Here is a 16,774-nt window from a genome sequence, read left to right on the forward strand (position 1 = left end):
AGAAAATTGTGAATGACATACAGTTTTGGCAAGAAGAGAATACAAACTTTTGGGATGTGGTGCTACAGGTGAGTGTTGAAGATTAGATGCGCAGATCAAATAACTAATGAAGAGACACTGACTCGACTTTGGTGGAAAAGTAATTTATTGTACGATATGACTAAAACAAGGTGTTGGTGAATGGGACACAACCTGAGACGTCAAGTATGCTTCAATTTGGTAACGAAAGGAAGTCTGTAGCGGCAGTTAGGCAGAGATGAAGAGGTTTGCAGAGAATAGACTAGCATGGAAAGCTGCATAACCGGCCGGTGTGGCCGAGTGGTTCTAGGCGCTACAATATGGAACCGCGCGACCGCTACGGTCGCTGGTTCGAATCCTGCTTCTGGGGATGGATGTATGTGATGTCCTTAGGTCAGTTAGGTTTAAGTAGTTTAAAGTTCTAGGGGACTGATGACCTCAGAAGTCAGAGGTCAGAGCCATTTGAACCTTTCTTTTTTTTTCTTTTTTTTTTTGGGAGCTGCATAAAACTAGTAGCTGGACTGAAGACCACAACAACAACAACGACGACGACAACGTAATAAAGGCTGTGTTGCTCCGGTGAGACCCTGTCAGGTACATCCCACACCACAATATGAAGGCCTAGTATGTGTGCTGGTGTACGTTTATGATTCTCTCAGCGCACAGGGTCTGTAGAACTGGACCTCATCTTCCTCTGATGACTACGAGTCTACCCCGTCCGTTGTTGCTGTTAGAGATCAGAAACGGGGTGACTACGAGTTTAATGTTCGCGTTGCATACTTCAAAAATCAAGGCGCCGCTGTTTCGTCAGTGATAACGGCGTTCCTTTGTTCCCGCTGTAGTTTCGCGTGTACGACGAGTGTGATAAATGGGGCGCTGCAGTCGCTTGACATTCGTCGACTCGTTCTCTCCTACTGAAGCACACAGGAGTGTAAGGCTTGAAGTGACTTATTGTTAGTACGGAAAATGAGTTAAACGATCTTGCTGCTGTAAAGCAGTTCTGGAAATGTGAAATGATCGACTGTCGGGATCAGATGCCTTCATCGTAACTGTATTTTGTGAGACTGTAGAGGGTGTAAGACGAAGATGTGTTCTGTTGGAAGAGGAGTGATATCTGGATAAGTTTTATGCTATTGTCCACGCTTCAGACAAAAAAACATAAAAATTTCGGCCAATACAACCAAAATGGTGGCATTCTTGTTTATTCCATCTACACCATGAGAAGACATATGCGCTGGGCACAGAGCAACGTCACTGTTATATCCTTGCGATAAAAAAGCGCGCTGTTTCTGTATTCAATTGGTCTTGGCAATTGCGTTTATGGGCTTACAGCGAGTTGTGCAGTTCATTATTCATTTCTGTAATTTATCTTGATAATTAATCACTATTTAGACATTATAGTTCCTCCTCATGTCACGTTTTCTGGTAAATTCGTTACAGACTCAGTAATGCCTAGAAAGTGTATAATCGTATGTTACGCATTCTCGGAATAGATATTAAAAATTAAAGTAAATTTACAGCAGTCTTCGAAAAAGTTTTATCAATGTAAATAACTGTATAAACAGAACCAAAGTCAATTCTAACCCATCAGTGGTTATAATGGTATATAAATTGCTTCTGTCATTTAGGCAGGTTGTACTTTTTATGACGTTTCGCCTTGCCCTTGAGAATGACCATAAAGCTGATATTATGATTGTGTGAAATAAATGAACAGTAAAATTTCTTTCGAAAAAGAAGAGAGAAAGAAAGAAAAAGGCTCTGAGCACTATGGTACTTAACTTTTGAGGTCATCAGTCCCCTAGAACTTAGAACTCTTTAAACCTAACTAACCTAAGGACAACACACACATCCATGCCCGAGGCAGGATTCGAACCTGCGATCGTAGCAGTCGCGCGGTTCCATATTGTAGCGCCAGAACCGCTCGGCCACCAGCGGCCGGCTACCTGACAACACGCTCAGGTGATGTGTGGTCTGCAGTGGAGTGTCAAGAGTCGAGTTTACTGAGACTGGAGTTCAATTCTAATATCCAGCTGTTCTCATTTCTTTGATACCCATACTGTTGTGTACATAGTTCCGCGTAGTCAGCGCGACACAACTTTCCCAATAGAGCACGCCCCGCTAAGCACAACAGCGCAGGCGCAGCGCTCGTCCATCTCTGCACTACGAGATGGCGCTGTCTTAGAGACGGACCAAATTCTGCTTCCGTCGATCCGCGTATTAATATGTAACGCAGCTAATGAGATTGCTGCTAACGTAGAACCTTTTGCCCTCGCGGATCACACTCGCGCAGTGTACCTGAATGCTCGAGGTATTATAACGAGTGTACAGACCTCCGATTAGTCAGTCTGCATCAGTCTGCATTAGTCTATACCAGTCTATAGTCAAGTTTCAGTCTGCGCTTAATAAGATTATCATATTCCTGTACATAGCCATAAAGATAAATGAATAGACACTTTGTCAAGTATCAGAGATATGTGAGAATAAGATTAACATACCAAGACCAAAGGAACTTCAGATTGTCAATTGTAAATAGCATCCAGAACCAAGTTAAGTTATTTTTATGCTTGTTATTATTTTAATAAACGTGTTTGAAAATTAATCAAGTTCTGTTTGAAGTTGGTCACCGTCAATCTGCTACTCTAAGCGTGCAAGTGGCATTTCTATCGTCTGACCTAACGGCAGAAGATAAACACGCCACGATAAGACCACGAGACATATTGCTGACACTCGCCTATTTCGTTAGAGCGACAAGTCAAATAATCTGATGGTGTGTGTACCGAAGGTCTTACAGTACGCACGCCACAGTAATATACAGTTTCATGACAGAAATTTCTTTAAAAAATTGGCTCTGAGCACTACGGGACTTGACTTCTGAGGTCATCAGTCCCCTAGAACTTAGAACTACTTAAACCTAACTAACCTAAGGACATCACACACATCCATGCCCGTGGCAGGATTCGAACCTGCGACCGTAGCGGTCGCTCAAATTTCTTTCAAAACGGTTGCACATGTAGCGGGAACGCCGGGAAAATGTGGCTATACTTGCGAATTCATGTACTTGCTTCTTCTTCGAGCGAGTCGAGTCCACTTGCACCCGACAACAGGCTCAGGTGATGCGTAGCCTACAGCAGAGGGTCAAGAGTCGAATTTACTGAGACTGGAGCTCATTTCTAATATCCAGCTGTTTTCATTTATTTGATAACCATACTGTTTGTAAGAAACTTTCCAATTGGAAGTAAATTTCGTGTGATCGACTGGGATTGTTTCACTGGTACGTGTGACACACTGTCTAGGTTAATCATCGACACCGTATTGACGATTACAAAATCGCTGCAGGACAAGAGTGTATAAGGAAATCACATCAGGAGTCAGCAAAGATCAGTTTCTAAGTACTGTTATAGGTAAATTTTGCCTGCGGCACGACAGTCACGTTTTCAGGAAACTAATTTGGGCCATAAACGGTTACTGCAGCAAATCTGTCCCTAGGGGAGCAGCGGACGCGCATCTGCGTGGCGCTTCCAGAGCTGCAAAATTGCGTAGGCGGTCGCAGCTGGCGGAGGACTCCCCTAAATATTCCCCTCCGGAGCCATATTGGGCACTAAGCTCCCGCCTGTCTCATTTTTCCTACTTTTCCGGGCTCTCCGTGGATGCTCTATTCCACTGCCTCCCTTACTTTCGAGCCTTGTCTGGCACGATTTGTAAAGCTATGTAAAAAGAGACTGTGCTGTACTGCATAAATTGCCGGTGACTTTACAGGTATGCCAGCGCTTTTTTTAAGTTACAATTACGTAACTTGTTTATTGTCACCACCTGTTGTTATCATAAGGTATAAATATCTATGGAGTGAGCATACGGATGTGCAGAACGAGAATTCTGTCCGCAACATCTTCTGCAGCTCAAGTCACTTGATTTTGGGACGACGCATTTTAGCCTTCCATCGCTTTGAGTATTTTAGGTTTTCTACTGCACTTTGGAGAAAAGTGAACCACTTGTATGAATATCAAGACCTCAGATGGAAACCCAGTTCCAAGCAAAGAAGGGAAAGCAGAAAGGTGCAAGGAGTATACAGGGTGAGTCACCTAACATTACCGCTGGATATATTTCGTAAACCACATCAAATACTGACGAATCGATTCCGCAGACCGAACGTGAGGAAAAGGGCTAGTATAACTGGTTAATACAAACCATAAAAAAATTCACGGAAGTATGTTTTTTAACACAAACCTACGTTTTTTTAAATGGAACTCCGTTAGTTTTGTTAGCACATCTGGACATATAAACAAATATGTAATCAGTGCCGTTTGTTGCGTTGTAAAATGTTAATTACATCCGGAGATATTGTAACCTAAAGTTGGCGCTTGAAACTTCCGACGTTCAGTTGCGTGTTGTAACAAACACGGGCCACGGTCGGCGAGCAGCATCTGCAGGGACATGTTTACGATGACGACCATGTTTACGAGTGTGGCTGTAGTGCACATTTTTGTATGGTTTGTATTAAACAATTACACTAGCCCCTCTCCTCACGTTCGGTCTGTGGAATCGGTTCGTCAGTATTTGATGTGGTTTACGAAATATATCCAGCGGTAACGTTAGGTGACTCACCCTGTATAGAGGGTCTATACAAGGGCGATGAACTTGAGGACAATATTATGGAAATGGAAGAGGATGTAGATGAAGATGAAATGGGAGATATGATACTGCGTGAAGAGTTTGACAGAGTACTGAAAGACCTGAGTCGAAACAAGGCCCCAGGAGTAGACAATATTCCATTAGAACTACTGACAGCCTTGGGAGAGCCAGTCCTGACAAAACTCTACCATCTGGTGGGCAAGATGTATGAGACAGGCGAAATTCCCTCAGACTTCAAGAAGAATATAATAATTGCAATCCCAAAGAAAGCAGGTGTTGACAGAAATGAAAATTACCAAACTATCAGTTTAATAAGTCACGGCTGCAAAATACTAACACGAATTCTTTACATACGAATGCAAAAACTGGTAGAAACCGACCTCGGGGTAGATCAGTTAGGATTCCGTAGAAATATTGGAACACGTGAGGCAATACTGAGCCTACGACTTATCTGAGAAGCTAGATTAAGGAAAGTCAAACCTACGTTTCTACAATGTGTAGACTTAGAGAAAGCCTTTGACAATGTTGACTGGAATACTCTCTTTCAAGTTATAGAGGTGGCAGTGGTAAAATACAGGGAGCGAAAGGCTATTTACAATTTGTTTAGAAACCAAAAGGGAAGCAGTGGTTGGGAAGGGAGTGAGACAGGGTTGTAGTCTCTCCCTCATGTTATTCAATCTTTATATTGAGTAAGCAGTAAAGGAAATAAAAGAAAAATTCGGAGTAGGTATTAAAATCTATGGAGAAGAAATAAAAACTTTGAGGTTCGCCGATGACATTGTAATTCTGTCAGAGACAGCAAAGCACTTGGAAGAGCAGTTGGACGGAATGGACAGTGTCTTGAAAGGAGAATATAAGATGAACATCAACAAAAGCAAAACGAGGATAATGGAATGTAGTCGAAATAAGTCGGGTGATGCTGAGGGAATTAGATTAGCAAATGAGAGACTTAAAGTAGTAAAAAGTTTTGCTATTTGGGAAGCAAAATAACTGATGATTGTCGAAGTAGAGAGGATATAAAATGTAGACTGGCAATGGCAAGGAAAGCGTTTCTGAAGAAGAGAAATTTGTTAACATCGGGTATAGATTTAAGTGCCAGGAAGTCGTTTCTGAATGTATTTGTATGGAGTGTAGCCATGTATGGAAGTGAAAGATGGACGATAAATAGTTTGGACAAGAAGAGAATAGGAGCTTTCGAAATGTGGTGCTACAGAAGAATGCTGAAGATTAGATGGGTAGATCACATATCCAATGAGAAGGTATTGAATAGAATTAGGGAGAAGAGGAGTTTGTGGCACAACTTGACTAGAAGAAGGGATCGGTTGGCAGGACATGTTCTGAGGCATGAAGGGATCACCAATTTAGTATTGGAGGGCAGCGTGGAGGATAAAAATCGTAGAGGGAGACCAAGAGATGAATACACTAAGCAGATTCCGAAGGATGTAAGTTGCAGTGGGTACTGGGAGATGAAGAAGCTTGCACAGGATAGAGTAGCATTGAGAGCTGCATCAAACCAGTCTCAGTACTGAAGACCACAACAACAACAACTGTACTCATTCATATTGTTGGCTCTGTTGTAATTAATTTCGCTACAGTGACATTGTATAGGAAAAATGTCTCATGCAGAAATACTTTGAAGGGTTTGAGAAGCTGCGTACATTGGAGAAAATTAAACGGATTATTATATATCAATTTTATCTTGATATGAACGTAACACCAACGTGTGTACACTGACTGTCAATTTACTCAAATACAGTTGCAAAATTATCCAACACTTGTCTTGTAAAGACAAAGCCATAAAATGGCAGAAAATATGTTTACAACACAAGACTTTATAATGCGGCGTCTCGATAGTTTTCAACATATAATGTGCTTCATATCAATATGACATTGACAGTTATACATTTGCTGTACATACCTTTCACATACTTTTACTTAGATACTTAGCAACTACAATACCGCACCAACCATAGCTGTTATTAAAAATCAAACGTGCAGAAACGTATATAAAACAAGACGAATACGTTTATTATTCATGTTTCGTTATTACCCTAAGTTGTAGACAAGTAGTGTCGTCCCAAAATCACGTGACTAGCCATGTTTGTTGTTGAGAACATGCGCAGTAGGCTATGCTCACTTCATAGATATACATAAAATTAAAAATGTGACACAAATTGATTTTGACTCTGACCTGGGGTAACGTGGCTCGTCCACTTGCTAGAGTTGACAGTAAACAAATGGAAACTTAAGTCATGCAGCCAATCACTTTCAGTTGGAGGTTAGTGTGAGTACAAATGAAACGATCGAAGAGAAGGTGGGTAATATTGTAAAGAATGAAGTGGCGTCGTGGTAGAACGTGATGTACGGTATACATGTTTTAGGAATCCCCTGTCCCCTGTTCAAACTGATGTGTGAAGACATGGGAACTAACTGTAACGGAAGAGGTAACAGTAACTTCGGAGGACTGATCTCTGCGAGTTCTGCAATTACTACATTAGCCTGGGAAATTTCTTCCTGAAGCGACACAGAAAGACGAGAAACATCTGTCTGGAAGGCTGTTTATTGGCAGGATATCGATCTCTGTAGAGGACAACTGTCTGAGTAGCATCAGGTCTGTCTTCAAACCAAACAAAAGAAAAGTAATCATGATACATTTTTAAATAAAGGACAGCTCTTCTTGTACACAACATATGGTTTAAGAGCACTACAGTACCGTACCACACACACTGAAGAGCCAATAAAACTGGTACACCTGCCTAATATCGTGTAGGTCATTCCCGAGCGACTCAGAAGTGCCGCAACACGATGTGGCATGGACTCGATTAATGTCTGACGTAATGCTGAAGGGTACTGACACCGTGAATCCTGCAGGGCTACCCGTAAATCCATAAGAGTACGAGGAGGTGGAGACCTCTTCTGAACAGCATGTTGCAAGGCATCCCAAATATGCTCAATAATGTTCATACCTGCGGAGTTTGGTAGGCAGTGGAAGTGAGACGAGTGTTCCTGGAGCCGCTCTGTAGCAATTCTGGACGTGTGGCGTGTCGCATTATCTTATTGGAATTGCCCAACTCCATCGGAATGCGAATTAGACACTAACAGTTGCAGGTGACCAGACAGAATGCTTACGTACATTTCACCTGTCAGAGCTGTATCTAGATGTATCAGGGGTCCCATATCACTCCAGGTGCACACGCCGCACACCATTACAGAGCCTCTACCAGTTTGAACAGTCCCCTGCTGACATCCTGGGTCCATGGATTCATGAGATTGTCTCCATGCCCGTACACGTCCATCCATTCGATACAATTTGAAACGAGACTCGTCCGATCAGGCAACATGTTTCCAGTCATTAACACTCCAATGTAGGCGTTGACGTGCCCAGTCCAGGCGTTAAGCTTTGTGTCGTGCAGTCATCAAGGGTACACGAGTGGGCCTTCGGCTCCGAAAGGATGTCATGTTACACGGCTATGAGTAAGAGTTCTTTGCGCTGTGAAATTGAATTTCACGGTACGCTCGTCTTCCGTCCCGTCCAGTAATCCGTAACGGCGCTGTTCTGCTGTGTTGCAAGGCAGCGCCTCTGGCAGCGTGTGAGCAGCAGCAGTGGCCCTGCACGACACACCAGAAGTCAGTCTGCGGGCCAGACAAGCTACATCGACCTGGCCCAGCGCCGATGGTCGTTGTGGCCGTGGCTCAATAGTTGTCGGGTCTCGCTGGAGACTTTATCGTACACTGAGCACGCTTGGGTTTGTGTCGGCGTTGCCAAGGAGTTGACTCAGGATGCAGGCAGCATCAAGGTGCTGGCGAGGACATTGTCTTTTGTCAGTATGGGTGGTCGATCTCACGGCAGTGGACAAGTCGTGGGTTGGCGTCAGGGACTGGTGATCTATCTTGTAACAGCGTGGCGGGCTAGAGATAGACCGCAGTTGTTCCTGGAAGGCATGGCAGTGGGCGGCAGTCCAATTACGGCCAACAAGCAAGCAAGACGGACTGGAACGTTGAGCACTGTGGAGTTGGACAGGGTGTTTGTAGAGTTGGCAATGTGCACGCGGTCGTTACGTAGCTGTACGGGGATCATCTATTGGGATGATGGACGGTGTCTGTTCCCAGTGTCCGAAAGAAGACGGCAGTCCACGGCCAGAGGAGAGGAACGATGGAGAGTTTGTTACTGCAGAATTGTGCAGTCAGTCAACTATTGTGCTTATGTGGTCCACATCCATACGTGGGGAGCTGATGACTTTCGCAGACTAAATTATCGTAGATCAGGCGCCGAGCTTAGTGAAGTCGGCTGGTACCTGTTGCGGTGTTTCAAACACAGAGAAGCTGAAACAATTATTTATTTTGGAACTGAAACTCTCTATTCGCTGCATAATAGATATTTTATTGCATTAAGATTATTGTACTCATGCCGAAAATGTGATACAGCCATTTTATGTAGCCGTAATTTATATCTCTGTCGTGCTGCTTTCCTTTGCTGTATAATGGGTTGCCTTGTGTTGTCTGTTAGCATTGGTTCAGTTGATTCTAGTAGAGTATTTCTTTCTGTAGCAGTTGTTAGCCTTAGTTATACACTGTTATTCTGAATGATATTTGTTTCTTGATTGGTGCCCACTTGTAATGTTACTTGAGGTGAAAAAGATTATTCTTTAGGAATACTGGGGTCTGTTCAAGTATTTTTATTATTATTTCACTGTGCCCATTTCGGTAAGAATTATTCCTGGAGAGAATAGGCTTTAGTTCTGATTCTAACTCTTGAAGGTACTTCTGTTGGTCTCATTTGAGATTCCATATTGTAGTATCTGGTAGTAAATGAAAGTTCTTTAAAAATAAGTTCTATCTAACACAATCACCAGCCCAAACTCCAGTCCACCCAAATCCTGCACTACAAATTGGACAGCCTAAGCTCATGCATAAAAAAATCAGGTAGCTTCATGTACAGTGTGGTCACTGGCACGTCCAAACATTAGGTCACATCTTTATCTGGGCCCCACATACTGTGTTGACCAACATAACCCAATCTCGGCCTTGGTAGCAACTTTTATTAGTGGCTTCAGTCTGCGTATGTACATCATAAAAGTCTCAGGCTTCAAAAGGTCTCTGGGACTAAATAGTTTCATTTGATTAAAGCACTTATGCGATGGTTTCGACTAGTATCTCTCATGCTATTCCAATACAGCTGGAGAACCTGTGCAATACTGTTTGAATTTATGAGGAATACCAAGTGACTTGAGGAGTGTATGGCAATGTGGATTGAGGAGGGAGGCGTGCTGTGCTAGACCATGCAGTTGTGCAAAACCACTGTCTCAGGTTGGTGTATTGGTTAGCGCATCAGACAAATGAGGAGGAGGCCCAGGTTCGAATTGCGCCCTTGATATAAATTTTCATTCATCGCTTCATTCTGCATATGTACATCAATAACCGACAGGGATATGTAACGTAAAGAGTTATAAGTCTACCTGGTAACTCTTCTACATTATCAACATCACTCCAAATCCGTCAGTGTACTCGTTGTGAGTGTGTCTACTGGGTTGTATGCTGTTGCTATTATCTGGACCTGTAGCTACTTGTTGGACTGCAAATTGAGGACTGTGCTTAACGCTGTCAAAGTTTGAGCGCTGACTATCTGTCTCGTTTCTGAGCAACGTCGTATGTTATGTGCACTACTGTTCGTTCTATCGGCTAGTTACAGTGGTTCATCAATATTAAATCAATGGAAAAATGATTTTGTCGGAGCACAAAAAAGGTGAATACATTCCTCTTTAAAAATCTGACAAAAAAGTGGGGAACCAGCTGCCTCAATACTCATACCCCCTTCCTCACCAAATATTCTGCCATCTGTTTTCCTCTTTCATTGACACCTCCTCTTTCCCACCAGTATTATCTCTTCGCTCTTCCTGTCTCATTAGCCCCATCTCTCTCCCTTCCACCATCACTGTCTCTCTGCTACCCTGTGTCATCTCAAATAAGAGCGAATATATTCACACTCCAATATTTTTAATGAGCAAGACGGAATGAGAATTGAGGCACTCGTTCCCCACTTTCCTCTCACAGTATTTTTAGAGAGAAACATATTCTCCTTTTTCTGTTGGTTACCGTCTTCTTCCAACTACAGCAGCGTGTGTTACTTATACAAAACGAAATCTATAGGTCATCAAGGTTTTTAGAATTTATTTACGTACTTCGACACATTTATAGATTTTGTCATACAACAACAACGAATAAGAGCGCGTAATATAACATTAACACAAAATCGTTGGCCTTACATTTTTTTCTGGATGCTTTGCTCATGGATCACAATTCATCGAAAACGCCCGGCTTATAACTTGCATCTTAAAAGAGTGAAATTGTATTGGAAATAATTTACTAAATTTGCAGTCTTTTCAGTTTTACATAATTTTTGGCAGTAATTTTAAGTTTTTCAATTATTTTAATACCCTTTTTAGACCATTTTCTTTCACTGCAGTGCCACGATGAACACATTTGAGTAGGCATATGGTGTCCATTATGCACAGACAATTAGTCACGAAATTTTATTGATGAGAAAATACTGACTGAAAACATAGTTTTATGACCTTGGAACCTTTGCGATCGTCCAAGAACTCTTGTCATGTGTTCACTTTGTTAGTGCCTAAACAGCTAAAACCGGTCTTTGCGGTCTTCTGCTCAAGTATGGTAACTTTTAAACTTTTGATCTTGTTAGGGATAATCAGACCATAAAAGGTTTCGAAGTTCCCCGAGAATATCATCTGAAGAATATATTTTAGAAATTTATTCCATCTGCCATGAAGAGAAATTACAGAAGGGTACAGTTGGTACTTTTCTTTCCCAAAAGTTCATGGTTTTTCGGAGTTTTCTCAGGCACTGTCCAAGAACAAATGGTGATTTTACAATCCATCTGAGGTCGACGCTAGAACACACTTAACAGAAAATAACCAACTGATTTGCTCAATTTGGCTGGGTTGGAGGAAGTTTGGGATGTTTAAATTTTGACCATCTGCTGTACGATATTGACAGCAAGCCCATTCTTCCGAAAGGTATATAAATAGTCACTAGGCCAAGGACTATCCAAAACACCTGAATCCTTATTTAAGTGATCAATAGAACCCGAGATACGATCCACTGAAAAATCGCATTTTCGCTAGCGGCTTTAATGGAACGCATTGAAACTGAACACCATCGTGCACGGACCGATATTGGAATTGTGTAAGTAGAACTGGTAATGGCGTTTGTCCATTGAAAGAAATAATAAATTTATTTGTAATCATAGCTTCCGTGGCCACTGTCACAGTCAACAAAATTGTTATATTTCACCACATCGTCAATATGCACAATTCTCGGCCACTGCTGCAAATCGCCTTCCTCGGGGTGTTATTCTTAATAGCAGAATGAGAAAGTTTTAGCTCTTCTTTACTGGTGGGAGAAGCTGTTATCGTAATCTGATAGGGTATCGAGGGTGAGGAGGTGGGGTGTTATACGTACTTTATTTCTGATTGCATTATTTTTTTTCTCAGTGATGGAAATAGACGTTCTTGATTGGTGCTTTCTTAATTGCTGGCCACTGGTGGAAACAGGCAATTCAGAAACGAGCAGCAGGCGTGACGTAGTGCTGTTTACTTACCGCCTAGTGCCGCCTGAGGCGTGCTGGTATTAGGTGTACTGCGGCCCATGTGGTACCCCGTGCGCCCGTGTATGTTGCTTCGCATGGGCTGCCGTCCGGTGGCGCTGTTACTGCTGACAAACAGGATGCCGGAAGTCTGTCCCGTCCTCTCTATTATTCATGTTGGCCATCGCTTGGCTGTTTCGTTTTGTTATTTGTGTCATCAGTCTTCTGACTGGTTTGACGCGAGCCGCCACGAATTTCTCTCCTGTGCTAACCTCTGAAACGTCCCTTTAGAAAAATTATTGAATTACTGTGCTGATAAATCTCTTACGTTATTTGATTTTCAAACAGCTGAGCAAAACTGAACGTACTCAGACATTTCGCTCTTTACCTATTCTGATCAACACTAAACTGACACACAATATTTTTTAGCGCAACGCAATCTGGCTTTCAATAATCCCTACAAAAGAATGGCCCTGACTAACATTAACCTATACGTTTCACAAATCACTTACCTCACAAAAATCTTCGTTACTAGAGCTACTGCAATCTACATCTACATCTACATCTACATCCATACTCCGCAAACCACCTGACGGTGTGTGGCGGAGGGTACCTCGAGTACCTCTATCGGTTCTCCCTTCTATTCCAGTCTCGTATTGTTCGTGGAAAGAAGGATTGTCGGTATGGCTCTGTGTGGGCTCTAATCTCTCTGATTTTATCCTCATAGTCTCTTCGCGAGATATACGTAGGAGGGAGCAATATACTGCTTGACTCTTCGGTGAAGGTATGTTCTCGAAACTTTGACAAAAGCCCGTACCGAGCTACTGAGCGTCTCTCCTGCAGAGTCTTCCACTGGAGTTTATCTATCATCTCCGTAACGCTTTCGCGATTACTAAATGATCCTGTAACGAAGCGCGCTGCTCTCCGTTGGATCTTCTCTATATCTTCTATCAACCCTATCTGGTACGGATCCCACACTGCTGAGCAGTATTCAAGCAGTGGGCGAACAAGCGTACTGTAACCTACTTCCTTTGTTTTCGGATTGCATTTCCTTAGGATTCTTCCAATGAATCTCAGTCTGGCATCTGCTTTACCGACGATCAACATTATATGATCATTCCATTTTAAATCACTCCTAATGCGTACTCCCAGATAATTTATGGTATTAACTGCTTCCAGTTGCTGACCTGCTATTTTGTAGCTAAATGATAAAGGATCTATCTTTCTGTGTATTCGCAGCACATTACACTTGTCTATATTGAGATTCAATTGCCATTCCCTGCACCATGCGTCAATTCGCTGCAGATCCTCCTGCATTTCAGTACAATTTTCCATTGTTACAACCTCTCGATACACCACAGCATCATCCGCAAAAAGCCTCAGTGAACTTCCGCTGTCATCCGCAAAGTCATTTATGTATATTGTGAATAGCAACGGTCCTATGACACTCCCCTGCGGCACACCTGAAATCACTCTTACTTCGGAAGACTTCTCTCCATTGAGAATAACATGCTGCGTCCTGTTATCTAGGAACTCCTCAATCCAATCACACAATTGGTCTGATAGTCCATATGCTCTTACTTTGTTCTTTAAACGACTGTGGGGAACTGTATCGAACGCCTTGCGGAAGTCAAGAAACACGGCATCTACCTGTGAACCCGTGTTCTGATCATTCATCACAGTAAAATTGCAGTGTTTTTTTTTTTTTCTCAAAGTCTGAGCGGTAAAAGAGAATGCCACTACTGCCAGCTAAATAAAAGATTCAAACTACTGAAGGCACTAACTACTGATAGGCATAGTTAGCAAATGAAAGATTTTGATAGAGAACAAACAATGTATTTGCCTTAATAGTGTTCAAAAGTCATAATATATATATATATATATATATATATATATAGCAGTTCATGACATCCATTCTTACAAATGTACTGTTTCTGATGGACACACGTCCAGATCATCCACTCTCAAAAATCCGCCATCTCACTTCCCCACATCCACCACTGCTGGCGGCTCACCTCCAACTGCGCAACGCTACGCGCTGTTAACAGCCAACAGCCTAACAATAGAATAGCAAACAACAATGCAAACCAGCCACAGACTGCACACAGCACAGCCAGTGATTTTCATACAGAGCGCTACGTGGGGTTACCAATAAAAAAACATAAACAGCTGACTTACATAGCCCCCATGCTCCCCACAAAAAATTTTACTAATTGTTTTGGGCACTGGCCAATACATATTTGTAAAAATTTTTTCACAATTACAATAACAAAGAAATCAAATGCAGACACTTATTGATACAATGTTGGTCAATAGCTAAAATTTTCTCACAGTCCATAAAGACAGTCCTGGTCATTCATCACAGTAAAATTGCAGTGTTTTTTTTTTCTCGAAGTCTGAGCAGTAAAGGAGAATGCACACGGAAGTAGTAGATTTCCATGCAGTCTTGTCCATCCAACGGAAAGACAGTGCTGACTCTTGACATGCAGACAGGTAATGGGCCACAACAGAGCAAACCCACAGCAGAGTTAGTCGAAGTTTTGAAGAATATTGGTAGGTAGGTCATCACAGAGCAGACCCACTGTAGTCCTGGTAAAGAGTATGGTACTGGCGAGCCACGAGAGGTGCAGACCCACTGCAGTCCTTGTAGAAATAATGGTATTGGTGGGTCATCAAAGGTGCAGTCCGACTGTAGTCCTTGTAGAGACGGCCAGCAGCCATCTGTTGCGACTGTGAAGGTGCACAATCGCCATCGAAGAGTCTTGCAGAGAATATAGCAAGTCCATAAACCACCACTTGTGCACTCACAAAGTTTTTGGAATTGTCCTTAGAACCAGCAACAGCAAGTCCATAAACCACCACTTGTGCACTCACAAATTTTTTTTTGATATGTCCTTAGAATCAGCAATGCTGTTAACCAGTCCCTTGCTGAATTATTAACGCATGTGCAAACACTATAGTCCCTACTTCTCACATGTTGTCCATATACTACGACCAACAGAAATGTGTGCAGTGAAATGAGTGCTTACAAGTTATGAAATGATAATTAAATGGACACCCTAGCTGCAAACAGGCGTTGATGTACTTCATAGGGGACATGTTGAAAATGTGTGCCCCGACTGGGACTCGAACCCGGGATCTCCTGCTTACATGGCAGACGCTCTATCCATCTGAGCCATCGCGGGCACAGAGGATAGTGCGTCTGCAGGGACTTATCCCTTGCACATTCCCCGTGAGATCCACATTCCCAACATGTCCACACCACTACATTCGTAGTGCGCCTAATAGATGTTTGCCCATCATACTCATTACTCGTGTCAGATTAATCTACCAAGTCCCGTACGAGTTCGGGCATAGCGTGTGCGTTCGCTCAAGAAGGTCAATGGCCGGGAAGCCACATTTTAACTATATATGACGGTAGAATCTGTTCCCATTACAAGTTACTTAATTTGATGAACTGGTGTCTATACAATTATAAATTTACAACATAAGAATACAATTACAAAGGTACAAAATACATCGTTAAAGAACATAATAGTACAGATAACATTTGTAGTAATACAGGCTTTACAAAAGAATAGAAACAGACATATACATCAGTGTTACAGGAATTATGACATAAGTAAATATATAAAAGATCAGAATAACTTTTGAAACATCAACTTCACACATGAGCATTAAAACAGAACAGAATAAACAATGTCTAAATATCTTTACAAAGAAAATAACATATTATTAGAAAAATTCTGCAACATAACTTGTATCAGCTAAACACAAAAAGACAGCTGCATCGTGATTCTGTAATGTATTTTCATGCCGCCAAAAAATAGGTTGGAAATGCTCACAAATTTGTGTTTTTACGTCATTACAGACTTTTTGACATTTCGATTCCATTTTATGTAACTCAGTAGTTAAATCTTCACGTGTTTGTTCAAGCGTGGTGTCTAACCTTTGAAGATTTTGTTCCATTGTGTCTAACTTTTGAAGATTTTGTTCCATTGTGTCTAACTTTTGAAGATTTTGTTCCATTGTGTCTAACTTTCGAAGATTTTGTTCCATTGTGTCTAACTTTTGAAGCTTTTGCTGTGTTTGTCCCATTTGTTGTATTAATTGTAATAACAATGCACTGGTGTCTGAAATATGTTCCTCAGTGCTATTCGGCAGTGAATTTGCACCGGTAACATTCACATTTTGACAAGCAGAAAATGTGTCTTGACTTATTTGAGAAAACAGTGAGGACCCAAAACCTGAACCTACAGTATTTGCGAGATTGTGTCCTGTCATTTCAGATTCGTGAGGCGAGCTGTTGCCGACCGATCGATCGATAATGCTTCCCTGTTCACTAATTGTTTCACTGTCTACGCCATTATTTGCCGCCCGCTCCATTTCCCTATGCACAATTACCAAATTATCACTTTGAATGTCTGTTAATTCATTACACAGTGGTGCTGATAAGCTACGCTCGTCGTCACTATTATTTCTCAGTTTACTTTGGAGCATAGTGTTACGTTTTTCACACGCCAT

General features: G+C 42.0%; 1 protein-coding gene and 1 non-coding gene across 2 annotated transcripts in view; both read right to left on the reverse strand.

Annotated features, from left to right (window-relative positions):
• Positions 1-16,774, reverse strand: part of LOC126416924 (uncharacterized) — a 703,183-nt gene that overhangs the window by 83,950 nt on the left and 602,459 nt on the right. The gene's annotated exons all lie outside the window — the stretch shown is intronic.
• Trnat-ugu (transfer RNA threonine (anticodon UGU)) lies at positions 15,362-15,436 on the reverse strand. The gene has a single exon. It is a non-coding gene; the product is annotated as a tRNA-Thr (tRNA).

This window comes from Schistocerca serialis, chromosome 8 (genome assembly GCF_023864345.2).
Source record: "Schistocerca serialis cubense isolate TAMUIC-IGC-003099 chromosome 8, iqSchSeri2.2, whole genome shotgun sequence".
Lineage (NCBI taxonomy): Eukaryota > Metazoa > Arthropoda > Insecta > Orthoptera > Acrididae > Schistocerca > Schistocerca serialis.